Here is a 14,696-nt window from a genome sequence, read left to right on the forward strand (position 1 = left end):
GCTAATAGCCGGTTCTGACATGTCAATGATCTCAGGGAAATCCTGAAACAAGAAAGAGTAGATATTGACCCACAAAATTTTCAAAAATAATGAGTTAAAGAAAACACAAACTTTGGCTTCAAGGGTTCAACTTACATCCAGGAATCTGTTCCTTTCCCTCTCTACCTTCCTAGAATGCCTCTCATTTTTCTTTTTCACATCAAAACTTTTGTTGCTGTGAAATATAGTTTTCAAGAAAGAGAAAAAAATATACAAACATTTAAAGAAATGTGAACAAGTTTCTTTATGAGATGGAAAATAATCAAATATATCCAAGATATAAATTTTGACAATCTTTTACGGACAACAAGAACCAATTAAAGGCAAAAGTATATATATCATGTAATGATTTTACCATACATAGTTGTTTAAGCTTATTATCATACCTATGTTTCCCCTTTTTTTAGTTACTCGTCCTTCAGTAATCCGTGCATCATATTCAAAAATCTCTATCTTGGAAGTCTTTTCTCGCATCAAACTTGCAGGTACATAAATATCTAAAAAAATTCTAGCAAGGATTTTGCAGGTACATAAATATCTAAAAAAATTCTAACAATTCGACCACCATGACTAAAATGATGGAATACATTTAGGATTGCCATCAAAGTTGACAGATGAAAATTTTTCCTTCAATTGGACAAACCTTGAATCCACTTTTTGGATATCATTTACTGAATAGAAAACTATTGTGCCAAGTGATGATGTATTGACAGACAACCAATTAGGAGGGAGAGGCACGACCTGCGTCATGCCAAACTATCGTGCAGATTGATTTGGAGCGTAATAATTCTCTCCAGCTTTAGATATAATTAATTTGTTTATAAAAAGGCCATAATGGAGGTATAGCTACAAAATACCTGTTGTTTTTCCTAACAATAAAAATACTTAATGATGAAGTCTCTTCCTAATTTTAATTCGTTCAAAAAGCTATAGAATCTATTCTTAGCCAAAGGAAAAAAGAATGAAACAAGATCAAGAGATACTACTTCTTCAGGGAAGGACAAGAGAGGTAAATTACTACTACATCACCAAAATAGGACAACAAACACATAAAAAACAACCTACTCTGTCAGAAAACAAACAAATTAAACATTAACAATAAGTTCATTAAACAAGAATGTGCCCAGATACCTCAAACCAACAATTGCTCAACCCTAGAAGTCTGCATATTCAAGTGACGTGTAATTTGGTGACTCAACTGGGTATCCAAATCTAGATAGGAGGAATTTAGAAAAGAAACGCTTTAACTATTGATTGAATTTCAACTAATTTCACAAATAAAAAATTACCTCTCTTGCCTTTATATTCACAATTATTGTAAAGCCCAATTGCAATCTTCTTCATCATATCGAAGGTGAAGCTCTTGAAGGTAGGTTCCTTGTGAAGGAGTTATCAAAGAATTTTATAGTGTTAAAAATGAATTTAATTTACTATTTTGGGGAAATCAATTTCACCATAACCCTAAAAAATAAGACAAATAGATTTAGTGATGGGAGTGACACCTTTTGTCTTCTAAATGTACTTTTAGGGACCAGTTATACATGAATATTGAGACCATATTTAACCTTTTCACTATTAAAAAAATAAAAATGTGAAATAGGAACAAAAAAAATCATCTCTATAAGAGTACGTTCTGGGACCAGATTTTTAACTCGTCCCTAAATGTTGGTCTCTAATAACTTTTTCTTGTAGTTTATGTATATATATGTGTGTGTGTGTATATATATGTATGTACATGCAGAGGAGTAATTATTCTATAAGTTGTGAGAAAATTTTTGACTTTAGTCTTAAATTGCAAATTGCTCATCCTTCATAGGTAAATATGTTAGTTAGCTTTTTTGTATGTTCTTTGAAATACAATGGATAGACACTTACATAACAAGTGTAAGAGGTCGTACTTGAGAACAAATTTTATGATAAGATAAAATGGATGGCTTCTAATTTGATGGAAGTTAGACCATAGATTAGTGAGTATCATATAGTTGAACCAAACTTGTGAGTTAATAATTGTTGTTTCTAGAAGAACTTATCGCCAAAGTAGCTTATTTCCATACACTCCACTTATGTAGTCTTTTGTGTAATCTTGTTTCAACCCAAAATAGTCTTACTTTTACAATTCTATTCCATGACTTGAACTTTCTTGGATGGGTGTTGACCTTTTTTGGCTTTTATTCCTATTTAGAATTCACTGATAATTTTTATGGGAACTAACTAGTGTTTTTTTTTTGTTTGAGTATTAGTGGCCAGGTATGGACCCATGTATAGCCTACAAGTTACTTGATCACCCAACCCTAGCATAAATTATATATATATATATGTATATATATATGTATGTATGCATATATATATATATGCATGTATGTATATATATATATACGTATGTATGTATATATGTATGTATCTATGTGTTTGTGTGTGCATGAACACGATCTATGACAAAAAGAATGTAAATCAATAAATCTAGTATCTGAGACCGACCTTAAGATTAAATCTATATAATAGTATAGAAAGGGTCAAAATCTCTCTACACCAAAGTAAATAGTAGTGTGCAATAGTAATGAATTGAAATCAACCTCGGTCGAGTTTCTAAAATATCATATTTATTTCTAAAATCTCATAATTCATTAAATAAGGTGGTATGATTTTCGTTGTATAAGAAATCAATTTTTAAAGTGAAAAGCAGGAAGAAATCCCTTTTTAGAAACTAGTAATAAAATCCTTGATTTGGTTGGAATCCTACCACTGATGAGCATGAATGCGCCTAAAAGGATGCATAATATCACCAGTATCTATGGAATACAACCCTAAGTTCCGAAGCATCTACAAACTAGAATCATGTCCTTTATAGGGATAGAATGCTCACTGGAGTCCAACTAATATCGTAACCCTGGCCTCGGGCCTAACAGTATATAATTAACAAAATAAAGCATCATAACTCAGGAAAACATGGTAAATGAAGGCATAAAATTATTAAATGATTTAATCGAGGGAATGTCGTCTGATTATATGTGTCAAATGGTCAATCTTATACTAAAGGGATACTTAATATCAATGTATGGTTAATCATGTCTAAAATAATATGGGATGGGATTCTAAGGCCATAAGATGTATCCTTTACTAAGGTTTAGGTCACATTTCTTTGACAAATTCCCTAAATAGGCTAAGTCATGCAATACTAGTCATAATACCATCCTATAATTCTACCTACATACAATCTATATAATACACAATCTTGTAGAAAAAAGTAGACTGAAGCCTACCTCAATGCCAATCCGCATTCTTGAACCGTCCATAAATTAATCACCTTTGCTCTACGATCCCAAAAATAATGCTGCACTATTAAAATAATAATCTACATGTCAATAGAAGTAAAATAATACTCATATTGCAGTAAAAATTTTTTAGCCCAAAATTGGGTTAAATATAGGTCATGGGGCTCTCTAATGAAATTCTAAAATTAAATTTTCCATGAGGTCCATCGAAGGACAAGGAATGTATTCAAAAGTGGAGCACAAAAGGAGTGCAATTCAAAGCTTAATCAGCCCTAAAAGATAATGGAAAAAAGGGGAAAATAAGAATCAAATGCAGGAATTAGGCTGAGAACTTATGAAGGAATTAGAGGGAAATATCCATTTTATCATACTCGACACACTCCCAACATGGATTGATCAATTCTCACATATTTATTGATCTCTTAATGATATTAATGGCTATTAGGGTTGATAAATAAAGAAAAACACGAAGAAGAAGGGTTTCATATTGAAGGGGGTTACCCATCACGAATGTAGGGCCCCCTGGCCATGATCGCGATACCCCTCAAAAGGATCCTATGTGAACATGATTAAGACATCACAAACATGAAGACAAAGTGGTTAGACTATTGCAAATGTGAGATAGTATGCTCACGAATGCACTGGTCAATGTCTTGACCTTTGTAATCATGGACAATACCTCTCAATTTTGATGAGTAAAATAGGCCTGCACCAGAAGCAGGTAAACCAGAAAAAGCTTAAGTCTTCATGGACTACGACTAGATGCTTAGGATTCATTTGAAACACCGTGCATGGAAATAAACTATGCTATTATACCAAATTCAATATTTCAAACTCAATGGAATAATAACAACTTTTATCCAAAATTATTCGATTAAATATGGGTCCTGCATCTAGTTCCATTTTAACCAATTTTTACTCAATAGCCCAAAATGAGTCTGAAATACTCGGACCTGAACCAAGTGTCTCCTAGCCTAAAATTACTATTTTGGAGTTGATAGTGTTGTATGAATTCTCATTGAGGTTGTTTAATAGGAGTCTTGGTCTGAGACCAATTCCTTAATAGCAAAAGCTCCAAAATAGGGAATTGAACCTAAAGTCAAAATAACTATTTGATAATAATATTAACAGTTTCGATAGGTCATAAATGACCTATAGCTAGTGTAGAAAGCCTTGAAATGCCAGGAGTGCATAAAAGTTGAGAAAATGACATGGAGGGTCATTATAAATAATTAATCTTTGGGCTGCCAAAATTATTAATATTAGATTTATGGTTAAATATTTTACACAAAATCTTGAGTTAAGATTTCTTCATCATCTCCCATTAAGTACAAAGTAGATAAATTAGGCATAAGATATATTTTAAGGTCATAGAAGATCATAGTAGATTGTCCCTATAGTTACAAGGGTTATGGAAGGGTGATCAAAGTTCAAAATTTAATTTGTTTTTGTTATTGATTATAGAAACATATTGGGCAAAGATCCTTAAGGGTGCAAAATGGAACAAGGAGGCATCTCATGAATGAATTCCTTATGATGGAAAGTAAATATGGACTCTTCGATGAATATCCATTAAAGTCCATCTCAAAGGAAACATAATTAGGAGGTAATGACACTCTTAGAAGGACTAGGAAGGCATGGAAGAAAAGGATAAAGGACAAACTCATCAAAATTTGTCACATATGCAAATATGTATTATACCAGCCTTTGTAGAAGATATTGGCTGGCACCTAAAATTGATAGAATAGATATCATATACCATTCTCAACAAAAGATATTTGTTGGCTTCTGTAGTTATGGATAGGTATGCAGACATATTATAACAGATCTTAAGCAATATAATACTTTTTTTACTTGTACTATAAGAATTAGTTTTCTCTTTACTTTTCTCTTTACTAATACATTACTTTACTTTTATTATGTTACACAATGTCTTTTGTTACATCAATAATAAATATACTGGCATACGGATTGTGAACTAAGATAGAATTAACATACATGGTCTAGACCTCATATATAAATTCACCTGTACCATTTTCAAGATAAATATTTTGGTGCCCACCATGGTTCTAGAGCAGTTGTTTGTACATATGATATTGTTATCTTACTAGCTTTTTTATTTGTAATTTAGGTCCATAAAGGATAAATATTCATGGCACGTAAAGTATAAGGGTGCTAGTAATGATACACTTGTAGCAAGACTTATTAAAGTTTCCATACTTAGTAGGGAAGATCACCATATAGGAAAGAGATGTTGAGGATATCCAATGAAAGATGAATAGAAAAGTGGCTAGTGAAGATATGAGCAATTTAATCTAGGTGATTTCTAAGTCAAAAGACCATACATTTGAGATCTTCAAAAGGGGCTCAAAGTAGCATTAAGGTAAATACACACTCAGTTGAGTCGAAGGCTGGGAAGCAATAATGTAATCTTCATGAAGGAACTTAAATTGGGTTTTACAAAATGTACTCCTAATTGAATCAAAATCCAAAAGGTGATGTTCGTTAATATGTGAGAGGACCAATCTTTTGTAGTATGTTGGGTCCTTGATTATGCCTGGATTACCATCAGAATATCCAAGAGAGTACAGTTTTAGGTTGCAAATAGTTAAAGAATGATACTAGGTCAGGGCTAATACCAACTTAGTTTGTGTTAGTTGGTGGTTGGTGCTAGTTGTGATGATGGAATTGGTTGGTAGTAGAAATTGATCATAGTGGTGTCAGTGGTTGACAATGTTGGTGGAAGTTGTAATGGTAGTGATGGTTATGATGCTAACAATAATAATAATAATAATAATGAAGGTGGTAGGTAAAACAACGATGTTGGGTTTCAGTGGTGGTTATGATGGCAGAGTTGGTTGGTGGTTGATGACAATAATAGTGGATGGCAATAGTGGTAGTAGTTATGACAAATGAGGTAGTTAGTGGTGGTGGATGGTGATTGTGGATAGAGTAATATTGGATATTATTTCACACAAAAATACCTTTTAATGACATTAAGACTTTGTTCTAAATCTTATGATTAATGTTCACCATGGATTTTGTATAGTTGAATATGTAGGTGAATCAAGATCAAGTGTTATGGTTTAACCTTATATTTGTTCCTACTTACTAGTACTTTTATTGCTAGGAAATAATGGGAATATAAATTGTATACTATAATCTAAATAAACAAAGTAAAGAAGACAAATCTATGTGTGCCAGGACTGCATAGTAGCGGGTTCGAGATCAGATCTGAACTAAAAGAGCTATTGTAAAAGCAAGACCAACACAAAGAAAAACAAACTATAAGAAATTTAAAAAAATACTTAGAGGCTAAGAAAATTATTTTATTGAGTAAGAGAATAAGATTCGGAATCCTATTATAAATAAGTGAGAGAGATGATTATAAGTTACAATGTAAGGCCTTGGAAACCTAGAATTTTACACTAGATCCTTAAGGTACTAAAATATATACCACCATGCCACATATTGTAGCACCCTGTAGTTGTAACACTCTTTCGATGCTTCTAAAATAATCTTTAGGACCACGCAGTGATTGTAGATTATGTGCTGATGTTGTCGCGGGGGGTGTTGGGAGTGTTTAAGGACCTTAAAACTAAATTTGCATCGCAAACTAGAACTTAGGCGATGGTTAGGCATCGCCATACCATCGCAAATGTTCACTGGAAAATGTTTTCCATAGGGTTTGCATCGCAAAGCCTAATGTTTGCTATATGGTTTGCATCACAAAGCCTAATATTTTCCATAGTGTTTACGTCGAAAAGCCTAATTTTTTCCATGATGTTTGTGTCGAAAGCCTATGTCCAAGTGGTGTAGAAACTCTATTTTTGAGTTATTTCAAGGTTAACCAAGTCATTTGACACTACATAACTGTCCCTAAATATAACTACATAAGATTAATAGTCCCTAAACATGTTTTAAACCTCTCAAAATCATTAGTTCATCATCTAATACACAAGAGGAGAAAAACAACTTAGGGTTTGGGCAATCAAGCTTAAAGGTTCAATCTTTTCATAATTTCTTCGTCATTATGGTATGTGGGGTTATAAACAAGGATACATCTTTCATCCTTGTGCCTAAACTTATTTTATTCTTAAGATTTCATGATTTGCAAATTAGGGTTCATACCCAAACTACTTTGTTTTGAGTTTATAATTTACAAGTGATTTACGTATTGAAGTGCATATTTTTCTCATCTTTTTATGATTTGACTTAAAGATTTATATCATGAATTACACCTTTTTTTTATGAACTGATATTATTGAATGATTTCAAGATGATTTTTGAGATTGAAGCTTTATTGTGAAATTCTGAAAATTTAAGTACATATGCTTTAAACCCAAGTATGAGTTTTGAGATTTCAAGAAGACTATGATCTTAAACCTCTTTTATAAGTTGTTTACCAAGATTGAAGAAAAAAAATTGATCTTTTGATTCTAAGCTATGATAAGGAATCCACATTGTTCATATATTTTATGATTTAAAGAAAAATAAGCACAATTGGTTTTCATTATAAACCCTTATGTTATTTTAAGGTGGATTTCCTAAAAGTCTGAGCATATAAGTTTAGAAGTAGTATTTAGCATCAAGTTGGGTATGATTCCAACGTTTCATTCCCTAGAACTATGAGCCACTATAGGTTTAAGTGCCCATAGTGGGCTAAGTCAATGATTACATAAGATAAGATTCTATTTTGATAGCAAGGGTAGAACAGCTCTACCCAACGTGAGTAAGACGTTAGACTCCATGATAGCTCGCGTGGTTTATGTCGGTTAGATGAAACTCCCTAAGACAGAATAAAAGAAAAGCTTTTAGAACAAAGTGTTGTGGCTCACGAAGTATATCATTATGCTTTACTACTCATGTTTATGATTTTACAGCTTTATTTTATTCAAGCCCAAGGTGAGTCATTTACACTTAGCATGCATTATTTGAAATTTCATGAGTACATTGAGTTATTTTTTTACTTATGCACTTAGTCCCATATGCTCAGTACATTACAAGAGTACTGATCAACATAAATGTCTATGTGCTACATTATCTCACAACGTAGGTATCAGTTATAGCCCACACATCATAATCAGACAGTGTGCAACTTTCAGTTAGCAGGTGATGAGTCCTTTTTATTCAAGGGCTTGAGTCAGTCATAGTTCTAGTAGTATTTTATTTTATCTATTCAATTGTATTGATTTAAGATAGCTGGGGGTCATCTCTCGACTACCTATAGTAAATATTAGTAGAGGCTTCATAGATAGTTAGTTTAGTTGATGTATTAAATTATAGTTTTGTATTGAACCTACTTAGTAAAGTCATATTTTCCACTTATTTCGTTTAGATTAATGTATTTTATTTAGTTGTTCACGAGTTATGCTAGTATAAGGGTTATCTTGGGATCCCTTGTGGTCCTAAGAACCATGGGACGTTCGGGGGTAATTTTGGGATGTTACAAAATTTTTATCAGAGCATAGTGTTCAAGTGTCCTAGGGTGTCTATGAAGTTGTGTTTAGTAAAGTCTTGTAGAATGGTACGGAGATGTCTGTACTTTTCTTCGAGAGGCTACAAGGCATTTAAGAAACTTCTCATTTCTTTCATACTCTAGATCATGCTATAAAGTTGTTCTCTAAGAAACATTTGTCGGTTCGGGTGTAACTCCATAACTCTCCATGTAACCTTTCAAAATAACATGAGTACTAGATTCCAATTTCTCCTAAGATGATGTTCTCAGATTTACTATCAACAACTTTAAAAGTCACACAAGGGGCTTGAGAGGAGCTCGCTAGTCTATTATAAGTTTCTTAATTTAAAAGTTATTTCCTTATTCTTATGGGTAGTTCAGTTAAGATAGAGTATGATATGTATTCAGATTCCTTGTTAACCCTTCAATACAGAAAGTGCTCATAAAAGGAGATAGTATGAACCCAGATTGTTAAATAGAATTTTAATTCAAGGGATATTATGACATTGAGTGTTATGATTCATAAGTGGTAGAACCTTCTTATAGTTGGAACAATAGGTTTAAAAGTGTAGTGACAAGAAAGGTAGTAATGGAGATTGATCAATTTGCATATATGAACTTTTACATATGATAGAGTTAGTGTTGAGGTGATAAGTGTTAAGGTGATATGTCATCATGTGTTAGTTTAGTGGAAGGAAGAGAAGGGGTTGTTAGTTAAAGTGAATTGTTGTTCGCTTGAAGTAAGAAAGAAGTTATGAATGGTTGTCATTGTATTAGAAAGGTATAGGTTATTGATAAAAGTATTTGGTGGTTGAGTATTGTGAATTTAGACTTTTCTTGAGATTGCAATGAGTTTAGTTGAAACTTATTAAGCTATGAATAGAATTTAGGTGTATAGATGGGTGAATAGTAGTGATGTGTAGAGAGAGAATATGCTAATAATAAGATAGGCCATACGATCATGATCAATTACCATTATTATGAGATTCTAGCAGACTAGTGTTTCTTGATACTTTATTTTATAGCTTCCAAGTGAGAATAGTATGTGCGATTAGGTTGTAAATAATGTTTAGCACTAGACGCTAAGCTTGAACAGTGGTTGATCATCAAGGTAAAAATAATGATTGCTTGGTTAGTGATACTAGTTATATGAAAGTGATCTAGTAGGCATGAACAATATATGTAAGAGTTTAAGTTCATTTATTTGCAATCGAGTATGATGTTGTAAGTATGATATAGAGGTGTGCCCAAGGTGATATGGGGTTGCATTATTTTCTAAGGTTATTATATGTTTTATATGGTTAGTAGTACATTTGAGTTGCTAAGTGAAAGGAGGTTAGTTATATAGTATATGGTGTTCTTAATAGCTAAGTTAGAGATTTATGGATAAGTGATGTTAAGTCTTTTGGTATGATTTTAGTTCTAGTGGTTTAGGGAAGAATATAAGTTTAGCTATGTGATAATGGTAGGCTATGATGGAAAAGAGGCAGATTATGTGTTTAGTAAGGAAAGCATGTTGTCAAGAAGGGTATAAGTATGTGATAAGTGCTGAAGCTAAGGAAAGTTAAGGATAGTGTATATTAAGAGAGTGTTCAAGGATGAAGTTAGTAAAGTTCATTAGAAGTTTGGGAATATCCATGTTAAGTCTTAGAATCTAAGTCTTAATCTGGGATGATTGAGATAATAGAAAGAAGAGTTGAAGCTTTAGATGGTGTAAACTCAGGGTATGGTGATGCTCATGAAGATTCTGAGTTAGTAAGTGTTAAAGTTATTATATGATGACCATTGGGGCTATCGAAAGTTAAGAGTTCTATCTTAGAAGGGAGAATTAGCAGTGGGTTTTACACTTTTAGGTGTAGTCTTTCAGGGTGAATTTACATTTATGTGTATTATTATTATATCTTGGACCCTGTAGTAATGTAGTAACAGTTCAATTTAGAATTTATTAAGGGTCCACAAACTTAGAATAGTGTCAAAAAGCTAAGGGGGAGATGATAGAATAAGAAACCAAGTCAGGCTTTTAGATTCTAGTAGTGATGTCAGTGTGTTATAGAACATTAGTAATGGAGAAAAATGCCAAACCATTCTTGTCTCAGTGTAAATTTTTGTACTTCAGTCATCATAATATTTACTCAGGCTTTACATTTCAGCTCCATGATCATAGCTCATATTCATACACTTTCCATAGAATCATGTATGCTTTCAGTCCCTAGTAGGAGTTCTAGTTCACTCAACAGTACGAATCATAATTCACAATTTTATGAACTCCAAACTCAGGTCATGCAGTTCATGACTCATGTTCACATGCTTCACAGTATGCTCAATTGTTGTAACTCACGACCACAATTTAATTTCCAAGTTATGCACAGTATTCTTTCATATTATAGGTCCTCATGTTCATGTAACACCTCGTATTTTTGAGCTAGAAATTGAATCATTGTCCCTACATGTGTAAGCTCTAATTCCATGGTGTATATTTAGATTCATGTTTCATGATCTATATCCTAGTATATTAAGTGATCATGAGGTTAAAAATGTTCATAGAAATGACCTATAGCAAAGTTAAGCTAAGAACCTCTCATTCATCCAAAATTGGATATTCCATTCTACAAGGATCTACTTTGAATGTGTATAACTTTTGATACACATAGAATTTTGCATCTCAAGACCCACCAAATTGTAGATAGTTGAATTTTCTTTCCAACGATACCAATTTCACAAAAATGCAATAACCCAGCGAAAATTTATGCTATTTTCCGTGTGAGGTATTAAGCCAACGAAATCTTGATGCATCGTGTCGACTGCGCCCCGACACAAAACTTGACGCGTTATTTTAGTTTCCAATGGGTTTAGGAGAATTTTGGTCATATCCCTCCCACCCAAAATCTGTGTATAACATACAATTTCAGCCCCAAGAAGCATAAATTCCCCTTTTATTCAACCTTCTCTCAAAAACTCCAAGAATAAGATTCAAGTTTCCTTCCCTTCCATTGATCAAAAATTCACCCTCCTAAGTGAAAATCTTCAAGGAAAGAGTCAAGATCTAGATTTTATCTTTCAAACTTAATAATCTAAGGTACGTGGGGTGATCTTGGGCATATTTATATGTTCAAACCACCAATATGCACCCAGATTTGATCTTATTTCGAGTACTTTGATGTAAACTCTTAAGTATATTTCAGCTTTAATTCCATTTCATGCCTAATGGATATGATTAGTGATTTTAGGCTAAAATCTTGATGAATTGGATACAATTGGATACAATACTGATATTGAATGAATGAATGAATAAATAAAAGGTATTAAAATATAACTCAAAAAGGTATGCTGGAAGTCAGAAATTCACATTTGCAGAGTCTTTGCGTCGCACCGACAAACAAAATAGCATTGGTCGAATTCCAGTGGAGGAGCACAATTATGGCACATCGTGGAGAGGCTCAAATTCCTATTTCACAAAATCTAGTGTTGGTCCGTGATTATGATGCATCGCGGTGAAGAAGAAAATCACCGTTGTAACTTTCTAGTGGGGGTTCATGATTTCACCACGTCGCAGTGCTAGCCCAATTGCCAATTTGTATGACCTGGAAGTTTAGCACATCAAGGGTGAAGGATATTTCACAATTATCTAAATCTAGTGGCTCACCGCGATAGTGGCGTATCGCGGTGAGGGTGTATTTCACAATTTCACTAAATAATTGAAATCAGCGATTACCCAAATTTTGACAGGAAATGGCATTGGATGACATGGAGTGAAACGTCGTTTGGCAAAATCAGGAAGATTTTTAGTATTTTGTCCCAGCTATAAAAGAAAAAATCCAGGATAGTTTGGGGGATATTTTCCATGCATATCAGTGGTGGAAAAGAACAAAGTTCTCTCTTTTAGGGTTCTTAGACATTCTTTTCAACTTCTTTATTTCAAGATTTATTATTGGTATGATTAATTAGTATTTTGGATGTTGAATTCAAACATGAGTGGCTAAAAACCCTTGTTCTGGGGTTGAGTCCAAGAATATGATTACTCTTTGGTATTCTTTGTAGTAGTTTCTTTTTGGATTATCATCGAGGTTGCTCTTAATTTCTTGAGCTTACTATTTTGATGAGTGTCCACCATTAGAATAAATCTATAACTCAATATGAATCCGGGAGGAGAATCGTAAGATAGAATAAAGAAATTAAGGATCATAGTTCTTATCCTTTCATGAAATAAGGGGTTTGAATTAGCAACTAGGATAGGGATATACCTAGAAGCCTTGTTTGGTTCAATTGTAACAAAATAACTTTATAAATCTATAAGAATTTTTGTATCTCTGCAGGAGTTGTAGCTTCAATATTCAATAGGTAGAAGATTTGAGGTCGGGAAACCAAAATCGTGGCATAAAACTTGTGAATCAAAAACATGATAACCAACTAGAATGCTACAAGAATAGAGATTTGTATGATTGTTCGAAAAGCCTCAACCTTGGAATTCTCATCATTACTGTTTACAACCGTTGCTTGCTTTGCTCTAGTCATAAAATTTTATTTCTTATTTATTAATTTATATTCTTATTCTTAAATTCATAATCATCTTGATAAATCACAACACTTAATACCTCATTGTCTAAAACTAAAAGTTGGGTAAATTTCTAGTTGCTTAGTCCTCATCAGAATGATATCTGATTGTCTAAGTCACTATATTACTTGTACGATCGCATGCACTTACGTGTGCACCTGAGTTGCAATAATTTTTTAGTAAATTGCTAAATTTTTTATTTATGATATTAAGTTCAAGTGTTAACAACTTGATCTTAGCAGCTGAATTTTTACATGTTTCACTGAATACAGGACTGGCGATAGACAACGATCTGGTAGAGCCTTTTGCAGAACCAGAACGGATCCTTAACAAAGGCGAATAATGGCTGAACAAAGAAATGAACCAGTTGATCCAAATGCCAAAAATATCCCACCGCCGGTTATCCCAGTTGTTCCTGCTCAACCAGTTGCTAGACCGATTCGTGAGGTGGTAATCCCACTCACGAACCATGTGATATATAGAATTCACAATCCTGAACCAGGTGGTGGATTTGAATTGAAGCATAATATGGTTCAATTGCTGAATTCAGTAGGGCAATTCCATGGAATTTCACATGAAGATCCATAGCAACACATACAAACCTTCCTGGAAGTAAGCAATACTTACATTCCTGAAGGGGTGAGTTTTGATTAGGTCAGATTGACACTCTTTCCTTTTTCCCTAATAGGGGAAGCAAAAAATATAGTTACATATTGAACCACCACTCTCTATCACTTTATAGGAAGATCTATCTCAAAAGTTCCTCATTTAATTCTTTCCATCCGGGAAGACTGCATGCTTGAGGAGCGAGATCTTGAGTTTCAGAAAGAAAAAAAAAAGAGAATCTCTACTAAGCTTGTGAGAAATTTAATGGTATGCTCAAAAAATTCCCTCACCATCATCAGTCCAATGATGTTCTTATTCATACTTTCATTGAGGGATTGGAGCCATAAAGGAAAATTCACTTGGATTCAACAGCAGGTGGACAGGTTTTTGAATCAGATTTCAAAAGGGAATTCTAACTAACTTACTAATTGGAGGAGTGCTCCTAGGAAGGTTGCAAGGGTATTAGAGGCATACCATCTTACTGCATTATAAACATAGATCGCAACAATGCAAAATCATATAATTACTCAACTTAATAACATCAAGTTGGTGGTTACACAAATAACAACTACAGCTAATGCAGTCCAAATAATTAATTCTTAGTGTGAGATTTGTAGAAGTGGTGAGCATGTAAAATATGCTTGTACGACTAATCTAGATTCTATCAACTCTGTAGGGAATGCAATTTGTCAATGACAGCATAATTTCGGTAACACGTATAATCCTAACTAGAAAAACCATCCAAATTTCTCATGGGATGGAAATTAGG

The 14,696-nt window shown here is 33.3% G+C and overlaps 1 non-coding gene across 1 annotated transcript; it reads right to left on the reverse strand.

Moving 5' to 3' along the window:
* Positions 1–14,117: 14,117 nt before the first annotated feature.
* LOC124899062 lies at positions 14,118–14,225 on the reverse strand. Its single transcript, XR_007056200.1, has one exon. It is a non-coding gene; the product is annotated as a small nucleolar RNA R71 (small nucleolar RNA).
* Positions 14,226–14,696: the final 471 nt, after the last annotated feature.

This window comes from Capsicum annuum, chromosome 5 (genome assembly GCF_002878395.1).
Source record: "Capsicum annuum cultivar UCD-10X-F1 chromosome 5, UCD10Xv1.1, whole genome shotgun sequence".
In the NCBI taxonomy this organism is placed as follows: domain Eukaryota; kingdom Viridiplantae; phylum Streptophyta; class Magnoliopsida; order Solanales; family Solanaceae; genus Capsicum; species Capsicum annuum.